Consider the following 15,926-nt stretch of genomic DNA (forward strand, 5'->3'; position numbering starts at 1 on the left):
CCAAAGAAACCAGGTTGTTCTCTGAAGGTAGTTCCTGTTGAAATCATTTAATAGCACACAACAGTTTCAGTTCCATATCCAGGGACGTCCTACTGTGTGCTGGGTGTGTATGTATTGCACATGGGGAACAGGGTGTGGATCTTTTGAACATGGAACCCCACGTAAGATCTAAGCAAACAGGAAAAAAATGAAAGAGACACCAGAGATTATGAGAGGGCACGCTGCATTGGTGTGCAACAGGGTGCACAGGTGCTTTTGCATGCAGAAGTCAGAGGCTTGCCTCTTTTGATTTTTTGTGATCTCTGGCCTGCCTGCTGCCATTTCTGTACACAGAACAAGTTATACGTAGCAGTTTGTGATACGTGCAGAGCCTATGTGGACTGGATCTAACAACAAGAAGGGAAACACAACCGTACAAAGTGGTAATTATATGCAAATGTTCCCTTTTCAAGAATCTCAGTATGTTTTGAACTACAAGCATTCTCACATGTGTGTGCCTAGTTCTTCATTAATAAAGGCTTTCAAAACAACACACAGAGCTGCCTTATACTGAATCAGATCCTTGGTCCATGAAGATCACTATTGTCTACTCAGGCTTGCAGTGCTGTCCAGGGTCCCAGGCGGGGGCCTTTCACATCACTTGCTATGTGATCCTTTCCACTGTAGATGCTGGGGATCAAACCTGGGACCTTCTGTATGCCAAGCAGATGCTGTGCCTCTTAGCCACAGCTCCCAGCCAGAAACAAATTCCTGACAGTTAGAGGGGTTCCTCGGTGGAACAGGCTTCCTCAGGAGGTGGTGCGCTCTCCTTCCTTGGAGGTTTTTAAACAGAGGCATGATAGCCATCTGACAGTAATGCTGATTTTGTGAATTAGGCAGATCATGAGAAGGATGGCAGAAAGGGTTGCATCAGTGCTTAGTGCTTGTGGTCCTTTCTTACACGCCCAGGTAAATGACACTTTCAGGTCAGTCAGCAATTTTTCTCCAGGCCAGTTTGGCAAGGGATCCTGGAGGTTTTGTCATCTTCTAGGCATGAAGCAGGGGTCAGTGGAGATATATGTGTTGTGGGGAGGTATTTGTGAAGTTCCTGCATTATGCAGGGAGTTGGACTAGATGACCCTGGAGATCCTTTCCAACTCTTATGATTCTATAATATATAAAAAGGTAAGCATTGTGCAGTTCTTTTAATTGAATCCTTAAAAAGGTTCTGCCCCATGATAATTCTTTACGATCAATAGAGATGTCGTGAGAAAGTATAATGAATGCAAAGTTGTCATAAAAACAATCCTATAACATGCTAGAATATTTTAAAGGATATTATCAAGTTAGTCACATGGGTTTTGCACGTTTTGTGTAAAATGGCTGATTAAATCCGAAAATCCTTTCTTCGTAAATGACAGCATCTGTACTGATCTGTTTGTTTGCTTGTTTTGTAAAGCATTTCTGCTGAAGAAGGAACATGCTGGGATTCTCAGAATGGGGGGAGGGGAGTATACACACCCACAGAGAGCTGTTGCTGACCTGCAGCCCAAGATTTGTAATAATCACTACACAAAACAGTGCAGCCCTAAACAGAGTCACACCCCTCTAAGCCCATAGATTTCAGTAAACTTAGAAAAGTGTAACTGTTTGGGTTTGCATTGACAATTATGGTTTTAGTGGTTAAGATCTCACAGCTGCAATCTGTAGTACACTTTCCTATTGAATAACATGAGTTTTGCTTCTGAGTAAAAACCTGCTCAGGATTGCTGCACACATCTGTTAATATTTTAATTGTGTCTTCATGAAGAAACCATGCAATGTTTCTGATACTCCAGACTCTGGGTAACACATGCCTCTCTGAGTACCAAATGCTTGGCGACAGTGATCCATGCTACGGTCACTTCGAGACTGGATTACTGTAATGCTCTCTACATGCGGCTGCCCTTGTCTCAAACCTGGAAGCTTCAACTAGTGCAGAATGCTGTAGCCAGGTTGTTAATGGGGCTTTCCTTACAGGAGTATATTCAGCCTGTGCTGAAAGTGCTGTTCTGGTTACCTATTGCATACTGGATTCGTTTCAAGGTGCTGGTCATTACCTTTAAAGCCCTATATGGTCAGGGACCTGCATACCTTCAGGACCACCTTTCCCCACATATTCCCAAGAGAGCACTTTGGTCAGGGTCACAAAACCTGCTTTCAATCCCTGGCCTCAAAGAAGCCAGGCTCATGACAACCAGAACCAGGGCCTTATCTGTTGTTGCTCCGTGCTGGGGGAACAAGCTCCCTGAAGAGGTTAGGGCTCTGTGAGAGCTTTCACAGTTCCACAGGGCCTGCAAGATGGTGCTCTTCTGCCAGGCATTCAGTAATTAAGATCAATGATAACAACAGACAGTGAATCATCTGGCCCACCTCAAATGCACAATCATGACCTCTGATAGAAAATCCAGTAATATCAGCTGCACAGCAAAATTTGACATGGACTGAATAGGCAGCTATTTGCCATCATCACACATATTACCAATTTAAGTTCAAAATAGCACCTGATATTGTTTTACGTTTTTATATATTATTGCATTTGTATATGTTATCTACAGTTTATATTGATTATGGGGTTTTATACAATGTTTTTATGAGGATGTGAGCCACCCTGAGCCTGCTTCAGTGGAGAGGGCGGGATATAAGCCAAGAAAGAAAGAAAGAAATGCTGGGAACAGACCCTAGGGAAGGGCAGCTTGAGCTGTGCCCTGTTTGGGAGCTCCCTAGAAGCCTTTGGCTTGCTGCTTTTGGAACAAGCAATGTTCTGGGTGGCCTTTCAGGACAGCAGTCAGGCAGTTCTTATCTCCTGAGGTTACAGCTTGAAATCTCCCCACTTGACATGCTGAAAGGTCAGCAATAGAATCTTTCATTTCAAAGAGGAAGCTATGGTATTTGAATGACAAATAGTATTGTTTTCTTCAGTTGTTAGAACAGTATCGGAGTTGCATTTTCATTTCTCCATCATATGAGATATTTTCACTTAGTAGGTAATATGTTGTAGAGTTTGAGCCAGCATGCAATGGATGCTGAGGGGGGAGGGCACGGGTAGTTGTTGGCATTTTACAGTAGCATCAAAGTATCTTCCCAGTTTGGTGTAGTGGTTAAGTGTGTGGACTCTTATCTGGGAGAACCGGGTTTGATTCCCCCCTCCTCCACTTGCACCTGCTGGAATGGCCTTGGGTCAGCCATAGCTCTGGCAGAGGTTGTCCTTGAAAGGGCAGCTGCTGTGAGAGCCCTCTCCAGCCCCACCCACCTCACAGGGTGTCTGTTGTGGGGGAGGAAGGTAAAGGAGATTGTGAGCCGCTCTGAGACTCTTTGGAGTGGAGGGCGGGATATAAATCCAATATCTTCTTCTTCTTCCCCTACATCTGTGGTAGACGGTGCTTCAGTATTTTATGGCACATTTCCAACATACCCTCTCAAATAGCAGAAGTAATACCCATAAGAAAAACATAGTTCTTCTGGATTGCTTCATCTACAGAGTGGGGCATCTACTGTTTCTGTTTCCTTTGACGCCTTTGCTGCTGGAATAAACTACTATACTGAGTGTTTCCTAGATGTCGATGGAGCAGAACAAAGAGGGTAGCCTCTGTCACTATTAGCTTGCAGGCAAGAAATGCTTAGAGATGTTATTGTATTCTGTAGAAACAGAAGGAGCAAGATGTGGGCACTTGGAAGAGAAGGGCCCCAGAAGTGTTTTAGCTGCTGTACATGGCATGTTTATTTGGGAGGAAGCGCCACTGAAATCTGAGGAAACTTATGTGGGTTTGAGCAACTACTTTATGAAACTACTCTGTTTCAGAGGGTGAGCACAGGCTACCAGTGTCCAATTTAACAAGAAATTAAATCCTGATTCCCATAATCCTGAATCTCCAAATCCAGACCGATTGTCTGGCTATGGATATGGCATTTCCACACAGCACTTTTGTGGGAGAGGGGCAGAGAGTGTGCCCTTGCATCCTAATCATACCGTTGTAGAGCTAGTGCTGGACTGCAGCTTCAGAAGTTACAACCCAGACTTTGGGTCTTCCCCCCTCTTCTTTATTATTTTCCATATAACCGGGGAGTTCCCTCCATATGAATAAGCCTCCATCTTGTCTGTAGTCTGGTATTGCTGCATTTACAATTGTGGCAGGGGAGGGGGGACTCCTACTTTACTGTTATTAGTGATCATGGTAGAAGAGCAAGAAGCTCTTCTTCTCTTCACCCTCTGTCTCAGTTCTGTTCAGACTCATGAGAAGCTCTTGTTTTCTTCACACTCAATCTCTTTCTGTTTCTGCCTCCCTTTCCAACAGTAGCTTTCCTCAGCTTGGCACGCTTCTTCCCTCCTCCACCCTCTTCTGCTCCCAGAGGTACAGCAAGGGAAGAAAAGCTCTATGGTTGGCTACTGCATTCCAGAGAACAAGCCACACACCTCTCCCCCTTTTTGTCTAGATCGTCTTGATCATCTTTATTGTAAGCCATCTTGAGCCCTGTGAGCAGGGAACGGCAGCTTAAAAATATTATTAAATAAATAAATAGTCCAGTAGGGCTGGCCCCTCAACCAAGCCTTTAGCGATCTCAGGCGGCCTCTTGCTCCCCTTTCCCCTTCTGGGAGCCATGTACAACTAGAAACCATTTATTCAGTAGTGATCTGACAGGAATGGGCATGGTATTGTCTGCTTAGCTGAGCCTCATGAGAAGTTAGCCAGGTGGTCTGGTGTTTGAATGCTAGTCTGGTGTGGTGGTTAAGTGTGTGGCTCTAATCTGGGAGAACCAGGTTTGATTCTTCACTCCTTGCATGTATCTGCTGGTGTGACCTTGGGTCAGCCACAAGCTCTCAGCAGAGCTGTTCTCTCAAGAACAGTTCTCTTAGAGCTCTCTCAGACCCACCTACCTCATAGGCAGTGTTCTCTCTAAGATAAGTTAGCGTGAGCTAGCTCAATTATTTTTAGCCTCCAGCTCATACATTTTTGTCTTAGCTCTGGAAGGATGACCTCAGAGCACAATAATTTATGCAGTAGCTCACAACTTTAATGTCAGCAGCTCACAACTTTAATACCAGTAGCTCACAAAGTAGAATTTTTGCTCACAGGAATCTGCAGCTTAGAGGGAACATTGCTCATAGAGTGTCTGTTGTGGGGAGAGGAAGGGAAAGAGATTGAAAGTGCTCTGAGACTCTGAGTGAAGGGCAGGGTATAAATCCAATTTCACCTCTTCCTCCTCCTCCTTCCAAAACAGCAGTGGCTTGAAAAGGAATGTGTAGGGGCCTGATTGGGTTCTGCTCCTCCACACTCCCTTCCCATATCGTCCCCACAGCCCCATCTTGCTAAATGCCTTCCAAGGTGCATATTTTTTTTCCTTCAGAAACACCCCCTCCCAATTAAATCAAATTTTCCCTAAACATGCCTAAATACCAACATGCTTCAGTCTCAAGCCCCTCTCCCTAATCTGTCAGCATTCCCCTTTCTAAACTATGTTGTCATGTTCTCTCCTTTTTTCAAATCTCCTAATGCCTTCAGCCCTTCACGCCTCTGGTTTCCTCCTTCCCTTCTCTTAACCAGCCCTCTGCGTAAGTTGCATCCTCTTCACTTGCTCTTCAGGATCCCCATTTAGCCCTTAGCACTCAGTTTCTGAAGAGGAGTTTGGTTGCCCTTCCTCTTTAATCTCAGGGTAATCGTTGCATTGTGGTGAGGAATGTATGTTGTGAATACCGGCAGACCTTTGCTCCCAGTTCCAAGCCCTGGAGCATGGTGATGAGTAAAGCTGCTCCTGCCAAAAATATTCCCTTACGTACAATTATTGATGTGGATTAGGAGCCCTTCTTCTTCTTGTTTTGTTTTGTATCAGGTAGGCACATGGGCAGGCCACCTTGACTCCTTCTCTCACAGCTCTGGGTCCCAGTTTATAAGAAAGAACCAGCAGAAAATTCTGAATTGGCTGGGTTTATGGGTGTGCCAGGCTAGCCTGATTTTGTCATATTTCAGAAACTAAGCAGGGTGGACCCTCGTTAGTACTTGGATGGGAGAATACTAAGGAAATCCAGGGTTGCTATGCAAAGGCAAGCAATGGACTACCTCCAGATGACTCTTGCCTTGAAAACGCTCCAGGGTCTCCATAATTCAGCTGTAACTTTCAGCCACCAAGAACTTCCTGTCTTGCCCTGTGGAAATGATTCCTTGTTGTGTACTCACTACAAGAGCAGTGGTGTGTCCACACTTGTGTTTTCCACAGTATCCTCTCCTGCCTACTATTCCCTTCCTCAGATGGCAGCAGAGAACTTTTTGCCAGGATTAAAGAAATGGTAGTAGCTATATTGTTATAACATTATAGAATTATAGAATCATAATGTTGGAAGGGACCCACGAGATCATCTAGTCCAGCCCCCTGCATAATGCAGGAAAATTCAAGAATACCTTCTCCTGTTATATGTTATAATGCTATAGCAATATAGGAGCTATTGTGGGGGGGTGGTTTAAAGTGAGCAAGAAGAAGAAGTGGTATGGTGTTTGCAAGGGGATGATGGCAATAAAATGACACCAATATGGGAGGGGAAGGGTCCTTCCTGCTCACATGGCATGCAGATCCACTTGGATTGCAGTCTTTCAGGAAATATAATAGCAAAGCTGGTTTGGAAAAGATCAAGGCCAAGCAGGATAAACCCTACAAAGTAGATAAACTTGAGGGTGATGCCATATGGTTGCTCTGGGAGAAAAATACCACTCCAGCTTGAGAGCTCAGATGACCACATCCATGTGGTCACAACTTCTGTGAATGTGGGAATGACATAAAGAGGGACTGGGTAGAAGGAAGTGTTTGTGAGGAAGAGCTCTATGTGAGTTGGGGAGGAAGAGTCAGAGGGTGAGACATAATGCAGACAGAACAGGAGTGGAGTTTTGAATACTAACTTTTTGGCAAGCAACAGCTGTTTCTTTTCTCTCACCAAAAACACCTATACTTTATTAATTCATGACTGGAAACAGTGGAAAGATTTATTACCTAGTTACTTCAGGGGACCCAAAGCAGCTTACATCATTCTCCTCTCTGTCCTCCATTTGATGCTCACAGCAAACCTCTGAGGTAGGTTAAATTGAAAGACTGTGACTGATTTAAAGTCACCCATTGAGCTGGCCACCAGCAAGGGATGGGGTGGGTTGCCAGATCCAAGTTGGGAAACTCCTGGAGATTTGGGAAGGAGCCTAGGAAGAACAGGAACCTCAGTGCCATTGAGTCCGCCCTCCAAAACAGCCATTTTCTCCAGGGGAACTATCTCTGTATTCTGGGGATGAGCTGTAATTCCAGGGGATCCCCAGGTCCTACCTAAAGGTCCTGCCTGGAGAATCCCCTACTTCCACTGAGGATTTGAACTGAGGTATCCCAGATCTTAGTCTGACACTCTACATACTTCCTATTGTTAATTATAAAGAGTAAATAGTACAGAATAAAGATCTACAGTTACATTGCAGTATAATGTAGCTTTCTCTTTCCATCTTAAAATTAGAGTTCAGCAACTCAGGACAATGCTTTCTGAGATCTTAGAGAATAATTTACATATTCTCTAAGGTGTGCAAAGTTCAGGATTCTGTTCTCATATTTTCTAGGGTGGGGTTTGCCAGTCAGCAAATTGCTCATTGATTCACATCAAAATTTATTTTCTGGGTTGCTGGGGTTTTTTGCGCCAGTGACTGCGTTTAAATGTTACTAGAATCTTATAACCTGAGGAAATAGCTAGTTTCCCTTCATAACTCAATATAAACCCATATTTCATTCAATCCATATATTGTGTCAGCATATAAACCCATATTTCAAAGTACTGGCCCCTCCAAACCAGATCACTGGACCTTTCACCCACCAGAGCAAGCCTCAACAAATCTGTGGTCTTGCACCACCTCCTCCTCTTAAGGTAGTTGCCTTCCTGCTCTCTCCCTTTTCCTTCTCCTGGGTTGGACAGCTGCTGCCACCATCCTCTGCTGCATCAGTTGGATACATGCCTTTTCCTCTCATAGCTGCTGTATCACTGCTCCCTCCTTCTGGCTCTCCAGCAGGGCTGCCAACTCTGGTGTAGGAAACTCCTGCAGATATGTTTGCAGCACCTGGGGATTGTGGAGTTTGGGGGGGGGGGGCAGTCAGCAGCAGTGTTCCCTTGAAGCTGAGTTAGTATGAGCTAGCTCACAGTTTTTTAGCCTCTGGCTCACACATTTTTGTCTTAGCTCAGGAAAAATGGTCCCAGAGCAAACTAATTTATGCAGTAGCTCACAACTTTAATGCTAATAACTCACAACTTTACTGTTATTAGCTTACAAAGCAGAATTTCTGCTCACAAAACTCTACAGCTTAGAGGGAACACTGGTCAGCAGGAATGTAATTTAATGCAGTCCCCCCCTTCCAGGGAGAATTAACATGTCCAGTTGAAATCAGTTGTAATTCCAAGAAAATTAAAGCTGTAATTTCACCTTGAGATCAGTTGTAATTTCAAGAGAATTAAAGTTGTAATTCCACCTGGAGCATAGCAATCCTATGCTCCAGAAATATGGATACATGACCTCCAAGGCACTTAGAACATCTATATGTGAGACAACAAGTAGGGATTCTAGTGAACAGTACAGCTTCCTTCCTTCCTCCTCTGCTATCAGTGCTGCACCAGTCATATAGGTATAAAGGGCATCTGCTCTCCCTGCCATGCATCACTAGAAAGGTCTCCAACTTCTCATTCATAGGCTAGGCAGCCTGCACAGTCCATGGTCCTCAGGCCCATTGGATGAGAGGCAAGGGTGATGCTCTACCACTGAGCTGCATCTCCTCTCAGTTGGATGCTGTGGAAGAAACCATCATACCAGACAGCAAGTTACCACGTGAGGTGCTGAGTGAATGTAGTCAATGCCATGGTGGAGATGACATGACTAGCATAGGGAGGGTACAGCTATAGGTGGGGTATAGATGGAGCTCCATGGGTCCTAGAAGTCCAGAGATGACTAAGGCAGGGCAGCCAAGCAGTTTTTGTGGCCTTTTCCTTATTTTGGAGTTCATTATCCAATTCCAGGAGTAAGGCTTTCAGCAGCTTCAAAATATCATTAGGGTTTGTAGAATCTTTCGGGATCAAGTGCCGTGTTCTACTGGAGAAAGTTTTCCTTCTAGACGTTTCGTTCTCAGCTGCGGAGAACATCCTCAGTGGCATTGCAGCCGGAGCAGGCGCTCAGACCTTCTTGGCTGCTGTGCATTGAGTGGGGCCAGGGCTGCTGGAGACGGGTGGGCTGCGTTGGGCAGTATCAACACCCGTCTCACCGAACACAAGAGACACTGTCGCTTGTTTCAGCCAGAAAAATCAGCTGTAGCTGAACATGCACTTCAAGAAGGAGACCACATCATCCACTTTGAAAGAACTGAAGTCCTTTCTACAGTCTCACATTATCATACCCGCCTGAACAGAGAAGCTATTGAGATTTACAAACACCAGCACAATTTTAACAGAAAGGAAGAAGGCATTTTCATCCACCAATCTTGGTACCCAGCTCTGCAAAACACCCTACAGACTATAAATTGCAGAAAGTCTCAGAACAACCAGCAAATTCCACAGAACAATCAGCACAGTCAACAACCATCTTCCTTATCTTCAAACCCCTTCCAACCCTCCCAGCAATTAACACGGAACAATAGTCACATTCAACAGCCAGTTTCCTTATCACTACCCTTCCAGGAAGCCCCACCAAACAATGGGCACATCCACAAACCAATTGCCCTTTCATCACACCCCCTCCAGCCTACAAATAGCAGCTCTCCAGCAGCCCTGGCCCCACTCAATGCACAGCAGCCAAGAAGGTCTGAGCGCCTGCTCCAGCTGCAACGCCACTGAGGATGTTCTCCGCAGCTGAGAACGAAACGTCTGGAAGGAAAACTTTCTCCAGTAAAACACGGCACTTGATCCCGAAAGATTCTACAAACCCTAATGATGTTACCAGCTGTGAAAACCTGAAATCTTTGATAGCTTCAAAATACTTGGTCAATTTAATTTTCAATATACTGCAAGAATAGTCAGTATAAAGTAAGAACCAAATGAAAACTGCCTTTGGCTTTTTTAGTTGTAGAGAACTTTTGAAAAGTACAGAAGAAACATAAAATGATTTCTGTCTGTGGACAACTCATCCCTGAGAGATAACCTGTTTTGTAAGATTTCCCCCTCTTCAGGCAGAAAAACTTTCTTTAGAAATTTTTTCTTTTGGGAAAAACTTTGTGATACCACATATGCACAAAATATGTACCATTCAATTCCATGCATTTTTGCATGTTGAAAGAACCAATCTGTTGTGTGTTTTTTTAAGCATTCAAGAATGCTGATCACAATTTGCAAGCCAATCCAAACCATCTTTGCTTTTGTGTATGAAGACGAGGGTAGTAGTGACACCAGTAAATGTTCAGCTTTCTTATACACATAGTTTTGACTCTTGAGATACACCAGTGAAGGGAATGGAGGAGGATATTGTGTGGTGCCATTGTTATGGTTGCCATCCTCCAGGTGGGGCCTGGAGATCTCCCACTTTTTCAACTGATCTCTGGCTGGCAAAGATCAGTTCCCCAGGAAAAAATGGCTGCTTTGAAGGGTGGACTCTATGGCATTGTACCATGCTGAGGCCACTCCCATTCCCAAACTCTGCTCTCTCCTGGATCCAACCCCAAAGTCTCCAGGTATTTTCCAACACAGATCTGGCAACTCTATTGTGTACACAGTTCTATCTGAGGGTCAAAATATACGACACATGTGACACAACCTTAAAAACAAAAAGGAAAAACTGGCTCTGTAGCCTTTTGTCCATCTAGCAAGGTGGTTTTATGTTTATGAGTATTCAGAGTGCAAATCCAACATTCCCCTTGCAAAGTATTACATTTGTACACAGACATATGATCTGTGCATGTTCTTCCATCTTTATCAAGACTCATCCAATGGGTCGTCTCGCTACTTTCGTTGGGGAAAAGTAAAGGATGTTAGCAAACAGAGCTCTCTTTTTTCATGTTGTCTGTACCAAGGCATAGTGAAAGCAGATTCTCTCTTGGCTCAGCACTCTTGCAATTTGTTCACCAGCACTTGAAGGGTTTGAGCCTGGTCTAAATATAAGTTTAGGTTTAGGTCTTGGCAGGAGACATGGGACTGGATCCCGCCATGTAACAGCAGAAAAGAAGCTTTCCTTCATGCAGTTCCATTTGCACAAGAGCTGCTGCAAGATCAAGCACTGATGTTTCATTTCAAATCAGTGTTTCTGTGTACAAAAAAATCAGGAGGCTATCTGATGCTGTCGTTTTAGTCCGATGTGGAGGCGAGTCATATGACTGGATCACAGGTCACTATCCAGAGGAGGTTTTGTAAAATATGTCTCATGCTATGTCCTGCAGAAATGAAAATACAAGACAGGATACAGTCAAGTTGAATGACCACAAGGGCTGTTTTATAAGGTTGCCACCCTACTAGTGGGGCCTGGAGATCTCTCAGAATTATAAGTGACCTCTAGACTACAGAGATCAGAGAGGGGAGGGATGGTGGCTCAGTGGTAGAGCATCTGCTTTGTAAGCAGAAGGTCCCAGGTTTAATCCCTGGCATCTCCAAAAAAGGGTTCAGGCAAATAGGTGTGAAAAACCTCAGCTTGAGACCCTGGAGAGCCGCTGCCAGTCTGAGTAGACAATACTGACTTTGATGGACCAAAGGTCTGATTCAGTATAAGGCAGCTTCATATGTTCATATGATCAGTTCCCCTGGAGAAAATGTCTACTTTGGAGAGTAAATTCTGTGGCATTATGCCCTGCTGAGGTCCCTCCCCTCTCTAAATCCCACCGTGTAAAGGGTCCACCCTCAAAATCTCCAGGAACTTCTAGCCCAGAGTTGGCAACCCTTGCTACGACTTTCTTATGTGAGTGGAAATGTTCCATGGGAACAATCCATTGTCTTTGATCTTTTGACCATGTCTCATGTGTATCCTGGCAATCAACAGGGTGACAGATGTCACAGCCAGATCGCCCTCACATCCATCCCATGTGTACATGGCAGCTGTACATGGAGCCATTCTTGTTTCGGTGAGGGCAAGCATGTCATTTGGAAAAAAGAAGGGTGGGAAAACAGGTTGCCCAGCCTGATCAGGCAATCCTGCCTCAAGAACCAGTCTTTTTTGGATGAAGTTCAGGATACAAATATTTGAACAAACAGATAAATAAAATAGTCCTCTGCAAACCGTCACTTCCACAAACCGAAGGCAGAAGTCAATGCCCTGTCACTGTTGTCCTCTGGATACATCAGCCCATGTTTTGTCCTTCAGAAACAAGCAAACAATATATCCATGATAGATAAGAAAAATCCCAGGACAGGCTGTTCCACCCAGTTTTTCAAATGCTAATGAACAGCCACAGGCAACTTACTTTGAAGATCCAGGAAGGGTTGAGGAGTGATAGAGCATTTAACCCTTCCCTCCCATGTTTCCTTTACCATTTAAAAATCCATTCCAAAACTGCATTTTTGGGATTGGGTCCTTGTTTCCATGTATTTTCCTGCAAGAGTTGACTGTGAATCCTGTTAAGAGGCATGGAAAGACATAGGTGAAAAGCCTCATACTCTACTGCCCTACCTTGATTTTCAAAGCAACAACTTGGGCCTGCTAGTTAGCACTTTTTTCAAAACCACAGCACAGTCTGAACATCACAGTCCAGTCCAGAGATCTCCTGCAGGTCTGGTTCACCATGCACAGTTGGAGGAAATGTGTTCTCTGCTACTGAAGGCCCAAGGGCTGAACGGCTTCTGCATTAGTCCCACTGTGAAAAGAGCTCTGTGATGATCGGGTGTTTTTACATTCAGTTTGATCCAGAGTTTTAGAGTCTTCAAATCGCCTGCCACTGTTTCGCTTTAATTATTTTCCTTTTACATTTAAGCATTTCAATTTGGGAGGGATGTGTATCTCTGATCAGAGGCAGCTGGAATACCAGTGCTTAGTTAAATGTATATGATTGCTTGGAAATCGTGTCAACACTGCAAAAACAATACAGATTTAAATTACTAGATGAGGCAAGCAATGATATATAAAAATTTCAAGTGCTGTCGGTTCTCATGCAAATTACTGCACCATGTGGTGGCTTTTGGAGGAGTCTTTTAAAACGCATGAAAACGTCTACAATACAAGTTTGAAACGCCTGTAGAGAGAAGACCAGATCAAAACTAGTGTGGAGAAAAACGTTGCAGCAGCAGCTCCGAAACTCATGTCACCAAAACAAATGTAGATGCTTTGGGTGGCAAAACAGTTGTGAGAACATTAGGTAATGCAAAAGGTGAGTTTCCAATGTGATGATAGAGAGTCACAAACTGTCAGTGTAAAAATATCCGATGTTTACTGCAACAGCATCCCCATAATCACCCACATGAAGTATTCTGGGCATATGGAGCACGAGCAGCAACAATAGGGAAATAACTCCCCCTTACTTGGTACAGTTTTGGCATAGGAAACTGACTTGGGGGGGCGGGGAGGAAGGAGCCCTTCCTCCTCCCAAGTCAGTATTCTGAGCCCAATTGCTCTTTCCCGGATTTTTTAAAAAGCCAGCTGTTGTGTGGCTGCAGGGAACTTGACTTGAGCCTGCTTCCTCTTTAACAATAAGCATCTCTAGTTCGACCCTTTGTCTTTCTTTTCAAAGGACAAGCAGGTCTGCCTAATGGGACCATTTAACATATGGCAACCAGATCAGGAGTGTACAACTTCTGGAAACAGACAATGCTTTTTTTTTCTTTCTTTTTTTTTAAAAGCAGTTTAGATGACCATGACCTGGATGGCCAAAGACAGCTCTCTGAAGCTCTCTCATCAGATCTCTGAAGCTAAGCAGGGTCAGCCCTGGTTCATACTCAGATAGGAATCCATCAAAGAAGTCCAGGGTTGCTATGCAAACACAAGCAATGGCAAACCACCTCAGAAACCTTATGGGGTTGCCATAAATCAGCTATTACTTGACAGCACTTCCATGAGCATAGTTTTATGCTGTATGAGGGACTATGGGGACTGGGGTTGGTGGGTGCCAATTTATTGCAAGCTGTTTTTAACCATGGGCGAAAGTGGGATATACGTTTTAAATAAATACGTAAAAGTGCCCATAGAATTTCTCTCTTGCATGCACAAAGACCACAGTTCTCCTTTTCTTGAACTATCTGTCACCTGTTTCGGTAGCAACATGTGATGTAAATACGGCAGACTTTGCGCAATGACACACATGCACAGACCATGTCTTTGGCATCATTTGTCCAACCTTGAATTACAGTTGCTTGAGACTAATGGCAAATAGCCTGTCCTGGTGGTTCCCATGTCACGGTGGGGACTGTCCCAGCTAGCAGTTAGCAAACACAATTATCATAAAGTGTGCAGCTGGAAGACATAGTAAAATTCAAGCATCTATATCTTCTTAACTCAGGTTGGAGTTGGATGTCACTGATACAGTATTTTGAAATGAACATGAGTTGCTCAAGGGCATCACTGTGCTCCCATGCATTGTGCTGATAGATTCTGCTTAACTGTGGCAGCTGAACCATATGAGCCCCAGAGAGCACTGAGGTCAGCAGGGAAAAACAAGCTGACCATCCCTGGGCCAAAAGAGGCTAAACTTCAGAATACTCGTGCACGGGCCTTTTCCATCGCGGCCCCATGCCTATGGAACCAGCTCCCGGAGGAGGTGCGGGCCCTGCGGAGCCTTGACCAGTTCCGCAGGGCCTGCAAGTCCACCCTTTTTAAGCTGGCTTTTACGGACTGCTGATTTATGATTGTTAAATAAAGGGACCTGCCAACATGATTTTGCTTACTGAATTGTTTTTACATGAATTGAACTGAATTGCCTTTAAATAATGTTAATTTTAAAGTCTGTATATTTATTGTATTGTATACCTATGGATGTTGTTAGCCGCCCTGAGCCTGCTCCGGTGGGGAGGGCGGGATATAAATAAAATTTTATTATTATTATTATTATGAACCCTGGTTCAAATTAAAAAGGTGTTTATGTTGTATATCATACAAAGTATTTCTGAAAACACGAGGCAACTTTAAATTAAAATCTAGCTTTACAAGAGAACAAAAAAAGTGCTTTTGCATTTCAGAAAGAGCTGGTTTAGCTAGTGTGACCTGTCTTTAACATCATGGGCAAGTTCTGAGGAGGACATAAATTTCAAAGGGCTGCATAACTGTTTATGATCCATGCCTGTGTCTCCAGCTGACTGAGTGATGAAATCACACCAAGGAGTGTATGATTATAGGCTGTGTGACACATTTTGCATATTGTGAAAACAACTCGCTTCCAAGAGGTCATCATTAGCATGGGGGATTGTGTCAGTTTATCAGAGTGAATGACATTCTCAATGATTACCTGCATTTATTGTATGAGGGGGGATGTTACTAATTTGTTTGTCGAGGGTGAGTTTTAGTGTTCAGATGTTAAACTGCAATTGCAGTTTTTCATTCTGTTGTTGATCACTAGCAATTACAGTATACAGCTATTACAAGTAAATACGTTAAGACACATCAAATATATGGCTAGTTTTACAAGTGATATTTAAATTGTTTTTTGCATTTCCCACATGGTAACTCAAACACAAAATCTGCATTGGTTAGAATATGCATTTTGAAAAAGGCAGGTTTGTGTGTTAACGATTTCCCCTAGTGCTGCATTCCAGATTTATGTACAAGCCTGGACAATCCTATATTGAGAACTAATTCCATTTGAGGAAAGAAGACAGGCAAGAGTCGAAGAGTAACTAGGTAAGGACTTAGGAGCAATAGTGTGCTGAAAGCTTGTTAATAGGGAAACTGCTTGGCCCTGCAAGATTCTAGTTCTCAACCTATTATGAAGCCAAAGGAATGATAACTTTTATTATGTTCCTATTCTTTCTTTACTTCATCCTAAAACCCGCCCTCCCTGCCTCCCTGTCTCCC

General features: G+C 43.8%; 1 non-coding gene across 1 annotated transcript; it reads left to right on the forward strand.

Annotated features, from left to right (window-relative positions):
- Window positions 1-11,514: 11,514 nt before the first annotated feature.
- TRNAT-UGU (transfer RNA threonine (anticodon UGU)) lies at window positions 11,515-11,589 on the forward strand. Its single transcript has one exon. It is a non-coding gene; the product is annotated as a tRNA-Thr (tRNA).
- Window positions 11,590-15,926: the final 4,337 nt, after the last annotated feature.

The sequence above is a fragment of the Heteronotia binoei genome, chromosome 3 (genome assembly GCF_032191835.1).
Source record: "Heteronotia binoei isolate CCM8104 ecotype False Entrance Well chromosome 3, APGP_CSIRO_Hbin_v1, whole genome shotgun sequence".
NCBI lineage: Eukaryota > Metazoa > Chordata > Lepidosauria > Squamata > Gekkonidae > Heteronotia > Heteronotia binoei.